Source organism: Meriones unguiculatus, chromosome 3 (assembly GCF_030254825.1).
Source record: "Meriones unguiculatus strain TT.TT164.6M chromosome 3, Bangor_MerUng_6.1, whole genome shotgun sequence".
In the NCBI taxonomy this organism is placed as follows: Eukaryota; Metazoa; Chordata; class Mammalia; order Rodentia; family Muridae; genus Meriones; species Meriones unguiculatus.
Window position 1 is genome coordinate 97,769,591 of NC_083351.1, and position 14,971 is coordinate 97,784,561.

The following is a 14,971-nucleotide window of genomic DNA, read 5'->3' on the forward strand; positions in this document are numbered from 1 at the left end:
AGAAAGTAAGAAAGATCTGTAAGAATAGAACGTAGAGTTGAGTGCTTCTGCAGCCAGGAAAAATACATTCCCAAAGCATATCAGTAAACAGCAGTAACAAAATAAAAGCCAAAGGATCAGAGGGGCCAACAGCCCCCAACAACATGTGCTGGTAGGACCACCAAAATAGATCATGCATGTGCTGGCAAGTTCATATGATCTTGACACAAGCTAGAATCATCAGAGTGGAGGGAGCCTCAACTGAGAAAAATGCCTCCATGAGATCAGCCTGTGAGCCAGCCTGTAGAGCACTTTCTTAATTAGCGATTGATGGGGCAGGGCCTAGCCCTTCACCTTCAAAGGGCTGCTGGTTCTGGGTTCTACAAGAATGCAGGCTGAGCAGGCCATCCGGAGAAAGTCAGCAAGCAGCAGTCCTCCATGGCCTCTGCATTAGCTCCTGTCTCCAGATTCCTGCCTGTTTGAGTTCTTGCCCTGACTTCCTTCAATGATGAACTGTGATGTGGAAGTATAAGCCAAATAAACCCCTTTGTCCCTGACTTGCTTTGGTCACAGTGTTTCATCACAGCAATAGAAACCTTAACTAAGACAATTGGGCTATAAACAAAAATAAATATCCATGAACACACAGTGCTATCAATAAATTATTAAATAAGCCCAGACCAAGATGTACTCAGGCAGAAAATGGTCAAACAATTTATGCTGGTGCTTTGGCCTTATGGAAATGGAGCGTGGAATGAACATAACTCTTTGTGTCTTGGGTAAGGGTCTTGCATAGTAACTTGCTTTCAGAATAGTGAAAAATAAAAAAGAAAATGAGACAAATGAGTAAGTTCACAGTGATGAAAAGTGACAAACCCCATCTCAGCCAGCTCCTGAGGAACAATAGCAGTGCTAAGTCAGGTGATATCATTTACCCTAGATAGGATATGCTGACAAAGTCATTTACCCACTACAGTCTTCACCCTAAGAATTCATAACTCCCATATAACCTTGAGGTAAATGTCAGTCAAACCTAAGCTGCACAATGTTTTACAAATGACCAAATCAGCACTCCACAAAACCATCAAGGTCATAAGGAACATGGAAGTACTGAGAAGGTACCCAGCCTACTAAAGCATGAGGACAATGATAAATGATCCTGGGGCAGAAATTGACCTTACATAAAAACTAAGAAAAAGATTTAAAGATTAGAGCAATCACATGTACTAACTTTAGCTGGGAATATTCTATTCATTTGTTAGTAGTAAAAGTGCATCGTAATAATCTCAGCTAATGTTCCTGTTAATCTCTGCCTTTGCCGTGCTTTTAGTTAATATGTAATAAGGGGATTTTCAGATTGTGCCTTGTATTGAGAGACCCTGTTTTACAAACAGCATTCGGCTGCACTCTGAGGATGGAAGATGATTCTTCACCTTGCTAGACAGGTGATGGGCAACATCTGTCTACCTGTGTAGCACAGACTGATAAATGACTTGTTCCTGGGAGCAGAAAGGGGCTATAAATTTATCAGGGTAAATTGGGACCTTAGAAGCGCATGAGTATATTGTGTCAAGGAAACCAGGCCCAATAACTTAGGAATACACCAGACCAAGGAGAGGATGCAGCTCCCTCCCCTAAGCCACACAGAGTGGACGACACTGAGTACAACAATGTGGTGGTGACTGCCCCTCCCCTGGTCATCCGAATGCCCAGTGTATACATACATCAGATTCTGACAGGCAGAGAAGTCTCAGCTGACCCAGAGGCTTCTCCTTGGGTTCCCCCTGTTGTTGCTTTGGCCTGTTGAGGGTTGCTGTTTGCCCATATAGACCTGCCTTCCATATGCTTACCCATTTGTTCTTCTGGACTCCATCAAGCCCTCTTACCTCTGTAGCTGGACTCAACTCTATAGCTTATCTCTCACTCTACAGCCTAACTCTGTGGCCAACAGGAACAGCCATAGAAGTTCTCCAGATTCCTCTGCAGCTCACTTAGCTTCCTGACCTTATCAATGTAGACTATTTGCATTTCTATTCTCATCCCTGCTTCTGGGGTGATGGGAACCAGGGAGAAACTATGAGGCAAAGAAACTGAACTGGACACTACAAGTTCTGAGCACGTTACTACCCATCTGGCATTCTTTAAATTCTCACAGCCATCGCTTCCCATTTCCAAAAGAGGAAGGAGACTCCTAGAGGATAGACTTTCCTCTGAGTTATCCTTCAGAGACTGTAATAACCTGAGAACAGCTCACTCAGAGCAAGGCTGGAGAGAAGGGCTTGAAGCCAAAGCCTTCAGGGCCTGGACAAGAAGAGAGATTGATAGGGCTGTTGAAAAGATTGTGTCCTGGGGCTGGGGAGATGTCTCAGTGAGTAAAGGTGCTTGCTATAAAGCCTGATGAGCTGAGTTCGATCTCTAGGTGGAAGGAGAAAACCAACCCCAGCAAGTTGTCCTCTGACCCACACACTGTGACAATGTGTATGTTCATTTCCTGTGTACAATATGGGGCGTCTACAGTGAAGAGCTTTTCTGAGATCTGAGTTTTCTACACTGAAAATTCAGTTTTGGGATAATGCTATGAGATGGTATGGTGTGTGCCTGTCTTGATGTTTCTTTGGTCTTCTTAAGCTGCTGAGTGTTGTTTCTCTGTCAAGCTGGTGTACTTGAAGAACATGCATGGTCACCCTGAATGTCACACCTGCATTTCCCATATTGGGCCCTGCATTTTTACTGCAGTATCAAAAAGATAAATGTATGTCACTGGAATGGAGGGTGGGACAGGCAGAGTGGAGACTCTCCCCGTGGCAGTTGTTCCCATGGGAATGAGGGTAGACATGGTCATATATGAGGATGCATGTTCCAAATCCAAGGAAGTCTCACTAAAGCCAACCCCCACAGTGTGAAATGGGAGAAGCGAGACATGCTGTAGTGTAGATGGAAATTATTTGCAAGTGAAAACATCTAAAAAAAAAAAAGAATCAGTCCTGGTTGGAAATGCTACAGTGGCACATGGTTTACTCAGTGAGAGAACCGTAGTACCTTTTAGTATGTTTGTGTGGGAAGCTTGAAAAGAAATATGTACTAAGAATTAAGAGCATCCTTAGATAAAGAAGCACACACCATATGCTAATGGAGAAGGTATTTCACCAGTGGGTTGCCATATTCAATAAGATGAGGGTCTTGACAACAGGTGGTGAAAAGAAAGTTGGTAAGGCTGACCATTTATTTTCGGAGGGCCCCTTCATCTCAAGCTGCCTGGAAGACAATAGAAGAGAAAGGGAAACTCCATGAAAGATACTCAGGTATAATTCACACAACTCTCTGAAGGTACTTTTGGGAGATAGTTTACAAATGACTAAAAAGGAAGCAAGTTAGGGAAGGAAAATTTTTAGGGTAAGAGTAAAACAAAGCTCATGAAGATGAAATTAAAGACAAACACATTATATACTCGCTTATATAGACCTATAAAATATGATAAACACAATGAAATCTATACACCTAAAAAAGATAATCAAGAGAGCGGACATGAGGTAAGATGATCAATCCTCATTTAGAAAAACAGATGGGATGTGCATTGAACGTATGACAGGAGTCTACCACAGAAGGCATCTGAAAGACTCTACCTAACAGTGTTTCAAAGCAGACACTAAGACTCATAACCAAACCTTCGACAGAGTACAGGGAATCATATGAAAGACGGGGAGTTAGTATGATGGGGAAAGGATAGGAGCTCCATAAGGACCAAATATATCTGGGCACAGGGTCTTTTCTGAGACTGACATTCAACCAAGGACCATGTATGGATACAACCTAGAACCTCTGCTCGGATGTAGCCCGTGGTAGCTCAGTAACCAATTGGTTTCCCATAGTAAGGGGAACAAGGACTGTTTCTAACAGGAACTCAATGGCTGGCTCTTTGACCTCCCTACCCCCCAAGGGAGGAGCAGTCCTGTTAGGCCACAGAGGAGGACTTTGCAGCCAGTCCTGAAGATACCTGATAAGACAGGGTCAGATGAAAGGGGAGGAGGTCCCCCCCATCAGTGGACTTGGAAAGGGGCAGGGTGGAGATGAGGGAGAGAGGGTGGGATTGGGAGGGAATGAGGGCGTGTGATACAGCTGGGATACAGAGTTAATAAAATGTAACTAATAAGAAAAAAATAAATTAAAAAAAAAAGAAAGTAATACATTGGCAACCTTCAGAAGTGGAGAGCTACCAGCAAGGTCCTACATTTGCTTTACTGATTTTTGTGTCTTCTACATTTTTATAATTTATTTTAAATGACAGTAATTATATATTTATGAGGCATAATGTGATCTTTTGATAGTTGTTTTTACAATGTGAGATTTTAAAGTTGGGTTGGTTAAGAGATTTACCCCTTGATGTATTTATCATTTGCAAATCCAGGTGTTTTTAATTCACCCCCATATACATTAATGTATGATTTTGATCTTAGATCAAAGCTCTGGGAATGTATATCAAATATTAAAAGCCATATTCAGACTACAGAACTATGAACTCTTTATTCATTAATAATTCAGCTCAAGAGGGAACTTGTACAAGTTTAAGTAAGTGACCTGCAAGACACCCCAGGGAAGAAACTGGTCCTGCAAAGCAGTTTGTCTCGTGCCCAGAAACAGAACAAACCTGTTCTCTTCTACAAACTTCACACCATGGAGATCTCTGAGTGTGGTGGTACATTGTGTGTGTGTGTGTGTGTGTGTGTGTAAGTACTATAGGTAAATAAATGAACTGAGAAAGTGGAGAAAAGAGAAGGATAAGGAAGGGAAGAAGGAAAAGGAAAAAAGGAAGAAAAGGAGAGAGAATGGAAGGGGAGGGGCTAAGGCATGGCACATGTTAAAAAAGTTCTAATACACTTCTAGAGAACAGTATATAGTAAGGAAGTTCTTAAAAATTAAAAAAATTGCCTTTTAGTTTATTTTTTCCTGTGGGACTTTTGGTTTTTTTAAAAACAGAGAAATGTTATGTGAATATGTTTTCATTTTAATCCCAGGTGTGGGATATGGGGCTGCTTCAGATTGTCCACAGAAGCTGACTCTGATTTGCCTCGGGCTGTGGCAGGGGTGTGATTTTGTCAGCTGATGATTTGGAATTCTGGGGACTCTTCAGAGGGGATATAAATGTCAGAGCTCCAAGAGAGGCTGCAGCTGCTGCTTCTGCTGCTGCTGCTCTCCTGCTGCTCCAGTTGCTGGTTGTTGGTTGCTGGTTGGAGATATCCTGACAATGAAGATCAGTCTTGCCCTGTGGAACAAGGTAGTCCCAATAGAATATTCAGCTACCTGGAAGAGTGGAATCCTGTCATCTGTGGCACAAGTGGATGGAACTAGAGGACATTATATTAACTGAAACAACTCAGACACAGAAAGACAAGTGCTAGAGGCTCACTGTCATATGTGGGAGCTAAAGAAGTTTGACATGACTCAAAAGCAATGGATACTAGACGTTGTAAAAGAATACAAGGCATGTGGATAAATAAGGATTGCATTGATTAATGTTAAAATGTTCGTGAACCCAATTATATGCACAATTATTACCTATCAATAAAAAATAAAACAAATCCCCTATGTCATAGTTACTTTTCTATTGTTGTGATGAAACACCATAACCAAGTCAACTTACAAAAGGAAGCCTTTAATTGGAGGCTTGCTTACAGTTTTAGAAGGTGAGTTCATAAACTTCATGGTAGGGAACAAAGTGGCAGGCAGGCAAGCAGGTGTTGCACTAGTGGAGTAGCTGAAAACTCATATCTGAAGGGCAGGTTAGGTGCAGATAGACACTCCTGGAATGAGCAGTTGAAACCCCACATCCCATCCCTAGTGACCACCTCCTCCAACAAGGCCACACCTACTTCAAGGCCAAACCTTCTAATCTTTCCCCAAAAGAGTTTCATTAACTGGGGGTCAAGCATGCAACTATATGAGCCTTTGGAGCCATTCTCATTCAAACCACCACACCCTCCTATATACCTCTCTATAGATCTAGGATGTCTTCCTGGAGAATCCAGAATGACCTACCAGCAGATGTATAGTTGAGTTCTTTAAATATGAACTTCCCTTTGTTTTGACTCCATACCATTCTCCCTAGGAGGCCTAGAGTTTCTTGGACCCTGACATAACACAGTATTAGTTGACTACTTGTGAGAACTTCTTTGGATATTTGCCAAATTGTTGCAATAATGGAAGTAGTAATAACTCACTACTCACTACAGTCTGGAACTTATAAATTCCAGGGATACCAAATAGCTTATCTATTTCTTTATATTCTGTGAAACAATGTATAAAAAAATGTTACTAGTTATTCCCCAGGTAAGACATATTAAATAGTTAAGGTAGTTTTATTTTTAATATTTACTTATACAGAATGGTTCTTAATGTGGCACTTATACATAATAATGTTACACATACACTATGCAGATATCATTGTGCTTTCTTCATACGCACAGCCTGTTCTTACCTTCTTTATCCATCACCCTCTCCAGCTGATCACACCCAAAGGACCCACCAGGCAATACAATTTAAGTTAATTGTTAAGGTGGAACCTTTCTTTGTAAGGATTCTTTAGTATGTCCCATGGAATTCTGAAGTTCAAATTGGTGGTTTTAAACTATATATCATTTTAGGAATCAGTCTTTACTAGTGTGCCATGAATGTGGCTGTCCATTTCCTTTGGTATTAGGTGACATTTGCTTTCCAGAAGTTGGTGGCATTACAGCATTGCATTGAGAGAACTCCTTGATCTGAATGAGACATGAAGCTCTGGGACTCTTAGATCCCAAAGGCAGCTCATACTTCTCTGGATCTGTTACCTCAAGTTTCACATGTTTTTGTTGTAGAGGTTTAATAAGGCCTGGGATTTAGATTGTTTTTCTACCCATCTGAGGAATGCAAGTTCACAGGTGTTTGTCCTGAAAAACCTAAAGGTGGGATTCATGTGCAAGGACAGTATGCTATGGTTGTTATAGGTAGAAGTTCTTTATTATAAAGTTTTCCTTTTATATGGGCCAACACAGGTTAGAAGCTCAGGGATTGACTCTAGGAAACCCTTATGTCTGTCATAAATTAAACACTGCCTCCTGCCACTCATACATACTGAAAAAATACCTACCACTGATGGCAATGTGGAGTGGAGTCCTTAAAAGTAGTGAGTTCGGATGTTGAATGCAATGAGATTGATGCTTCCCTAAGAGAGAGAAACAGCAATGCAGCATGTGAGTGGGATTGGGGCCCTATGAGAGAGAAATACCAACATATGATTTCTGCATTCTTGGGACACAGAAGAAGGTCACCAACCACCTACAGCATACAAGATCTACTGCCATCTTGACTTTGCAGTGACATCCAATACTGTGAAAAGTAACAAATATTTAAACGACCTAATCTATGGAATTTCGATGCAACTCCGTGGGCACAACACTGTCAAACCCAGGCTTTCTACCTGTCATCATAAGCATTACCCATCTTTTGCAGGGTGGATTTAAAAGGACAGTAAGTGACCTGTGGACATGAATATTTTCCTTGTAGTTTATATATTTGAGACTTAATCATTTGAAAAGAAAGGCTACATACACATATGCACACACAACTTTACCCCCCACCCCCACATAAGTGAAGAATAGCCTGGGTCTTGCCCAGCCAAGGAAGGGTCACAAGCCTGGTCTAGCCTGGAAAGTTCACACACCCCAGTTCTAGGATCTTTTTGGAGAAAGTGTTTTTAAATCTCTGGATGCTATAAAGAAGCTGAGTATTCCCTGGTCAGAGGAGACCCACAGCTGACCAGCTAAACATGGTGGTCAGGTTTCCATGGACCAAGACTGTTTACAAGCTTACTGGAAGGGAAGCATGGCTCTTTGACCCACAGCCTAGCCTGCACTTTGTCACTCAGCAAGCCTGTAGAACCCTCTCCTGACACAGATCAAAATCTTTCTACTGAAAACCGGGGAAAGGTTTAAAGAGCAGGCCCACTATTGCACAGTAAGAGGGTGAAGATGTGTAAGAGAGGAAAGGCTGTGGACAGACAATGACAGTGAACTTTCCCACATCACCTATGGAATGTTTTACAACTAAAGCACTTGGAATTTGTGCTTCCTGCCCTCCGACATGTTTAAACCCAACAGAAGGTGATGCATTCTAGCATGAAGGCATTGAGGACAGGCTCACTGGAAAGTCACTGGTATGTGGTATTTCAGGAAGAGTACCAGGCCAGAAAGGCAGAGAAGATGGACATCAGAAGAAGGAGAAAACAGGGAAGAAGTTAGGAACCTGCCACAAAGGACCTCTGAAAGGCTCTGCCCTGCAGACTATCAAAGCAGATGCTGAGGCTTGTGGCCAACCTTTGAGCAGAATGCAGGGAATCTTATGAAAGAAGTGGGAAATAGTAAGATATAGAGAGGACAGAAGACAAGGAGAGCAACAGAACCAAACAATCTGAGCACAGGGGATTTTCCCTGAGACTGATACTCCAACCAAGTACCATGCATGGAGATAATCTAGAACCCCTGCACAGATGTAGCCCATGGCAGTTCAGTGTCCAAGTGGGTTCCATAGTAATGGGAACAGGGACTGTGTCTGACATGAACTGATTGGCCTGCTCTTTGATCACCTCCCCCTGATGGGGGAGCAGCCTTACCAGGCCACAGAGGAAGACAATGCAGCCACTCTTGATGAGACCTAACAGACTAGGATCAGAAGGAAGGAAAAGAAGACCTCCCCTATCAGTGGACTTGGGGAGGGGCATGCATGGAGAACTGGGAGGAAGGGAGGGGTTGAGAGAGAAAAAGGGAGGGAACTACAGGGGGGATACAAAGTAAATAATGTGTAATTAATAAAAAAAATTAAAACAAAAACAAAAACAAAAACAGGAGTACCAGGGCTCAGCTTGTGCCCTGGAGCAGAATTGGCCATCATCGTTCTTGCCCAGCAGTACTTAAGTATAATCTGCCAGCAGAAGAAACTCCGATATTCTTTTGTATCAAGGGAATCATACATTGAAACACAGATTAGCAGATGAGCAGATGAACATGAAACAGCCAGTTTGCATGTGGGATGTTAGCAATAATCAAGGTGAATATGATGCTCGGTTGCACTAGGGAGCTAGTAACTACAGAGTAAACTGGCCCCAGCCTCCTTCTCCCTCTTCCTGTCACAAAGTTTGCGAAAATATTAATAGTGCTTTACAAACTACTTTTATAAATTCAGAATGATAACGCCATATTTTCATAAAGTCAGATGATCTTCAAACTGATTGCATCCAATCATGTTTGTGTCATGGTTACTGGGCATGTTCCTGGCAATGCCAGGTGGTTATCTCTAAGTCCCTCTAAGAGGACAGCCTGAGCAAATATCCTTGTTGTGTACTTGAGCATCTTTTGGATATATGCCTAGGAGTGGTATAGCTGGATCTTGAGGAATCACTATTCCTAATCGTCTGAGAAAGCACCAGATTGATTTCCAGAGTGGTCGTACAAGTTTACATTCCCACCAGCAATGGAGGAAGGTTCCCCTTTCTCCACATCCTCTCCAGCATGTGTTGTCTCTTGAGTTTTTGATCTTAGCCATTCTGGTGGGTGTCAGGTAAAATCTCAGGGTGGTTTTGATTTGCATCTCTCTGATGGCTAAGGACGTTGAGCATTTCTTTAAGTGTTTCTCTGCTATCCTGTATTCCTCTACTGAGAATTATCTGTTTATCTCTGTACCCCATTTTTTAATTGAATTGCTTGATTTGCTGCTTTTTAACTTCTTTAGTTCTTTATATATACCGGATATTAGCTCTCTGTCAGATAAAGGGTTGGTGAAGATCCTTTCCTAGTCTGTAGGCTGTCGTTTTGTTTTGATGACTATGTTCTTTGCTTTACAGAAGCTTTTCAGTTTCAGGAGGTCCCATTTATTGATTGTTGCTCTTAGAGCCTGTGTTATTGGTGTTCTATTCAGGAAGTTGTCTCCTGTGTCAATGAGTTCCGATGTCTTACCCACTTTTTCTTCTAAACAATTTAGTGTATCTGGTTTTATGTTGAGATCTTTGATCCACTTGGACTTTAGTTTTGTGCAGGGTGATAAGTATGGATCTATTTTCATTTTTCTGCATGTAGACATCCAGTTAGACCAGCACCATTTGTTGAAGATGCTGTCTTTTTTCCACTGAATGGTTTTGGCTTCTGCTTAACCATGTTTGTAGCAGTTTTATTTGTCATAGCCAGAACCTGGAAACAACCCAGATGTCCCTCAGTTGAGGAATGGATACAGAAATTGTGGTACTTTTACACAATGGAATACTACTCAGCAATTAAAAATGAGGAAATCATGAAATTTGCAGGCAAATGGTGGGACCTAGAAACCATCATCCTGAGTGAGGTATCCCAGGGGTAGAAAGACACACATGGTATATACACACTTATATAGTCCTATAAAATAGGATAAACATAATGAAGTCTATACACCTAAAGAAGATAAACAAGAAGGAGGACCCGGGGTAAGATAATCAATCTTCATTTAGAAAGACAAATAGGATAGACATTGGATATAGGAGCAAATAAGTAGCAGGACAGGAGCCTACCACAGTGGGCCTCTGAAAATCTCTACCTAGCAGTGTATCAAAGCAGATATTAAGACTCAACCAAATCTTCAGCAGAGTGCAGGGAATAAAAAACAAACAAACAAACAGAAAAAACGGGGGGGGGAGTTAATTTGACCTGGAGAGGACAGGAGTTCCACAAAGACCAAATATATCTGGACACAAGGGTCTTTTATGAGAATGTTTCTCCAACCAAGGACCATGTATGGATGCAACCTAGAACCTCTGCTCAGATGTAGCCCTTGGTAGCTCAGTATCTAAGTGGGTACCCTAATAAGGGGAACAGGGTTCTGACATGAACTCAATGGTGGGCTCTTTGACCTCCCCTCCACCCTGAGGGAGGAGCAGCCCTGCTAGGCCACAGAGGAGGACTTTGCAGGCAGTCCTGAAGACACCTGATAAACCAGTATCAGATGAAAGGGAAGGAGGTTGTCCCTTATCAGAGGACTTGGAAAGGAGCAGGGAGGAGATGAGAATGGGAGGTGGGATTGGGAGGGAATGAGGGAGCAGGGTACAGCAGGGATACAAAGTTAACAATCTGTAACTAATATTAAAATAATAATAATAATAATAATAATAATAATAATAATAATAATAAAAGAGGACAGCCTGAGAACCAGGTTTAAATTTACCTGGAAGGGTCAGCTCACAGCAATTCTGTATCCAAATGAGAGCCTGGATTCCACACTTCTGAAGAGGCTCTGAAAAGCATGAAGAGCTGCTGTAATCTGTGCATTCACTGGATCTGAGCACTTCTCTCTGCCCCTTAAGAGGCTTCCAACCAGTTTCTTTCAATCTCATTGTCTGAAATAAACAATGGTCAAGTTGTGAGTGAGAGGAGACTTGAGGCTGGGGTGCGGGGGAAGGTGTTGGCCTCTGAACTCTTGGGTCCAAGACACTCATTTTTTTAGCCACTAAGTTTTTGTGTTACCTGTTACCTTGGAAAAATGAATAAAATGTATTTTTAAAATTTCCCTTTCCTTTAAATAGTATTATTATTTAATGACAAACACAAATCAAGTAAAATACTTTAATGTGGGAAATTGTTATATTGTTTTCCTTCCCAGAACCATCTTTGAAAGAGCTATTTGTTCACATTTTAGGCTCTCTGCAACATCTGGAGATGCTTGCAGGATCCTCAATCCTTACAGACTTTTACTGTTAGAGTCAACGCACACCAGAAGCTTGATGGAGGAAGAATACTGGGAGGAGTCTGCAGGTTGAAACTTGGAATGAAATCAGATACCTTTTTTCCCCCTGCAAATATTTCTCTATACTTCAATTCTTGAATTGCAAAGATAACGCTTGGGGGAGAATTCAGTGTTCCAGAGAGGACTATTTATACTTCCAATACAGTATGGGCTCAAAGGGTCTCAATGAAAAATGGCATGTGACAGTGTGGGCCACTGGTCAGGCAACCCTCCAGAGAGAGTTATTTGAAGAGTGAAGCTTAGATACTAGGTTGTCGATGAGAGACTATCTGGTATGTTTTGCAGGGTTTTCAGCTGAGGTGTGGGAGAATGGATTACGACTAAATCTCCAGGTTTCCATCAGTAGATGAACTATCATTTTGCCCAGAGTGAAGCAGTTGAAGACAGAGAACCAAATGTCACGTGACTCTGGGCACCATGACAACTGGTCCAAGGCTGGAATTAACCCTTGTTTCCCAGAGTAAGGGGATACCAATGGGCTCCACACCTGTGAGCACAGCAAACAGAGAGCAGAAGTGATAACTAATGCAATTCACTGCCTGCATGTGAGCATGAAAGGTTGAGAAGGTTTGCCTTCTGCAGGCAGGTGAGATGCTCGTGGCACTCAGGACCCTTAGAGAGGATCTGTTCAGGACACAGCTATGCCTGCTCTTGCTGTGTGGAATGTGGCATCTTCTCATTTGCAATCTGTGAAAAACAGCACTGATAGTCTCTGCCAGTTGATGCTGTGAATCGGAAATTAGAGAAATGCCATGTCTGAAAACAAAACAGACAACTCATGATTTGCATATGTATGAGCTATTTGCTACCCTGGAATGACAGCTTTGAAATTCTAAAGATTTTATTCTTCTACCAATAAGAGGACCTGGGTTGAAAAGGTTGAAGTTTGCCCTGCCATTAAAGAATGCTTTGGCTCTTCTTTCTTTTCTCCCTCCCTCTCTCTCTCCATTTGTCCTTTCCTCTCTTTCTTTCTAAATGGAATTTCTAAATGAAATTTTTTATAAAAGTCAAATAGTTTTTGGATATGTGCAAACACAAGTAACAACTCTGAATGAGTGTTTCGCGATGCAGCTGCAGACAGAGGTGGGGTTAGCTAACTTCCTTCTATCACACTTCACACCAAACTGCCAATGTTCACTAAAGTTTTCACAAACTAGTCCCAATGTTGGCAGATTACTTCACATTGTATTTAAAGCCTCATGATTTTTTTCTCCCCTAGACCTTCTGAAGTGTGGCATGATATATGTTTCTGGGGTACAAGGCACTATCTCAGGTCCAAGAATTCTATCATACACTTATGATGTGTTTTGATCTCAGTGAGGGTGTTAAGTCCTTTTGTATATAAAGAAAAATCTTCCCTTTTAAATGCATAGAGTTCAACAAAATATATTTTCATAGAATAAGGCTTTAAATTAGTAATTTGTCTTTTGAAAATTAAGATACCTTCCCTTTGCTACTTTAAACTTTTAAAATACCATATTGCTCACCCAAGATTGGGATATTTTGAACAGCACATGTCTATGATACAGTTTGTTCTCCAAATTTGGAGGTCTAACTCAGGAAAAATAACCTGATTGGTCACTTTGTGGCAGGTATCATAAGGGGTTTTGGGTTGTCTATTCTCCTTAGTTTCCCAAATTAGTATTAAAATTTAAGAATGAAATTTACCTAAACATGAGAAAATATCAATCTTTATAATTTTAAAGCACAGAAAAACATTTCACATTTTTATTCTCAGTATTCATTGGTGTGAACAGAAGGCAGAGAGAACATACCATAGAACAAAGCTGCCGGAGGCTGTTAACATAATTGATACACTGCTTCTTGGGAAACCATTTCAGCGCTATAATTAAACCACTCACAGAAGACAAAACTTTACATGATTCCTGAGTTTTCTGCAAGTCCTTGGGAGAGAAAGAACTACTGAGTTTGTTCTTCATGGCATACTTAGAAATGCTTGCATCACACATAGCTTTGAAAGAAGTTGCTCTGCCCCCATCCAAAACAGGCAATGTTCTGCTCCAAGCATGCTTACTGACAATTACAAAAGACCTGGGTTCCTCAGCTCAGATCTCTCTTCTCTGACATTACTGCAGCACCGGCAGACATCACCACCTGTCCTTCCTTACATATCCTTGTGGCAAGTGAACAGCACAGACTGGAGGTGTTCAATACAAAACAGTTAAATGAACTGGAAATATAGAAAAGAAAAAAAATTAAAGCTGCTAAATGCAGCTAAGAAAATTTAAATGCAAACAGATCCTTATTAAAAGACGGGCCTGGAGTGGTTGGACAGGTCTGTAGGGAGACAAACTTCACAGTGCTGGGACATTTTCGCTGCCAGTGCATTGGCTAATTCTGAATTAAAAATAAATCTTTTTGTGGCTCCTCAGCACAGCTGGCACTGGACAAATGATCTGCAAAGGTCTTTCTTAAGTTGGAAAAATTTTTGAAAACTATACGTGTAGCAATGCAAAATACATATTAGAAAGCACTGGATGGAATGATTGGGTGTAGTTTTAAACGGAAGAAAAGGAGGTGTAGATTGTCTTATAAAACGAATTTCTTCAGAACAAACTTAACAATAATTTTTCTACATGAATTAATGTAGCAAATATATTCAGTAGACTATATTTATTTCATTAATTTGTTGTTAATTATCAGTTTATTTACTTGGTGTTTTATTTTTGCCGTTCTTTGTAAATTCTAGATATAGTCCCCTGCCTACAGTATAACTCCTAATGTCTTTCTTATGTTCTGTGAGTCATTGGTTTACTCTACTGATAGATGACTTCCAGTTGGGAGTCTGGAACATTCAAATTGCTGTGTTCATTTCATGTGAAAATATGCTACTCTGGGGGAGATGAAAGACCTGGAGGGGACAGAAGCTCCACAAGGAGAGCAACAGAACCAAAAAATCTGGGCCCAGGGGTCTTTTGTGAGACTGATACTCCAACCAAAGACCATGAATGGAGATAACCTAGAACCCCTGCTCAGATGTAGCCCATGGCAGCTCAGTGTCCAAGTGGGTTCCCTAGTAATGGGAACAAGAACTGTCTCTGACAGGAACTCAGTGGCTGACTCTTTGATTACCTCCCCCTAATGGGGGAGTAGCTTTACCAAGCCACAGAGGAAGACAATGCAGCCAGTCCTGATGAGACCTGATAGGCTAGGGTCAGATGGAAGGGGAGGAGGG

The 14,971-nt window shown here is 41.4% G+C and overlaps 1 long non-coding RNA gene across 3 annotated transcripts in view; it reads right to left on the bottom strand.

Annotated features, from left to right (window-relative positions):
• Nucleotides 1-14,971, bottom strand: part of LOC132653116 (uncharacterized) — a 92,015-nt gene that overhangs the window by 41,932 nt on the left and 35,112 nt on the right. The window contains exons 3-5 of one of the 3 annotated variants that reach the window (XR_009590826.1): nt 11,197-11,368; nt 7,103-7,177; nt 4,607-5,239 (exon numbers count right to left, since the gene is read on the bottom strand). This is a non-coding gene — a long non-coding RNA (uncharacterized LOC132653116). Of the gene's footprint in view, nt 1-4,606; nt 5,240-7,102; nt 7,178-11,196; nt 11,369-14,971 lie in introns of those variants that run through there. The other 2 variants (XR_009590828.1, XR_009590827.1) reach the window with 2 other exon arrangements.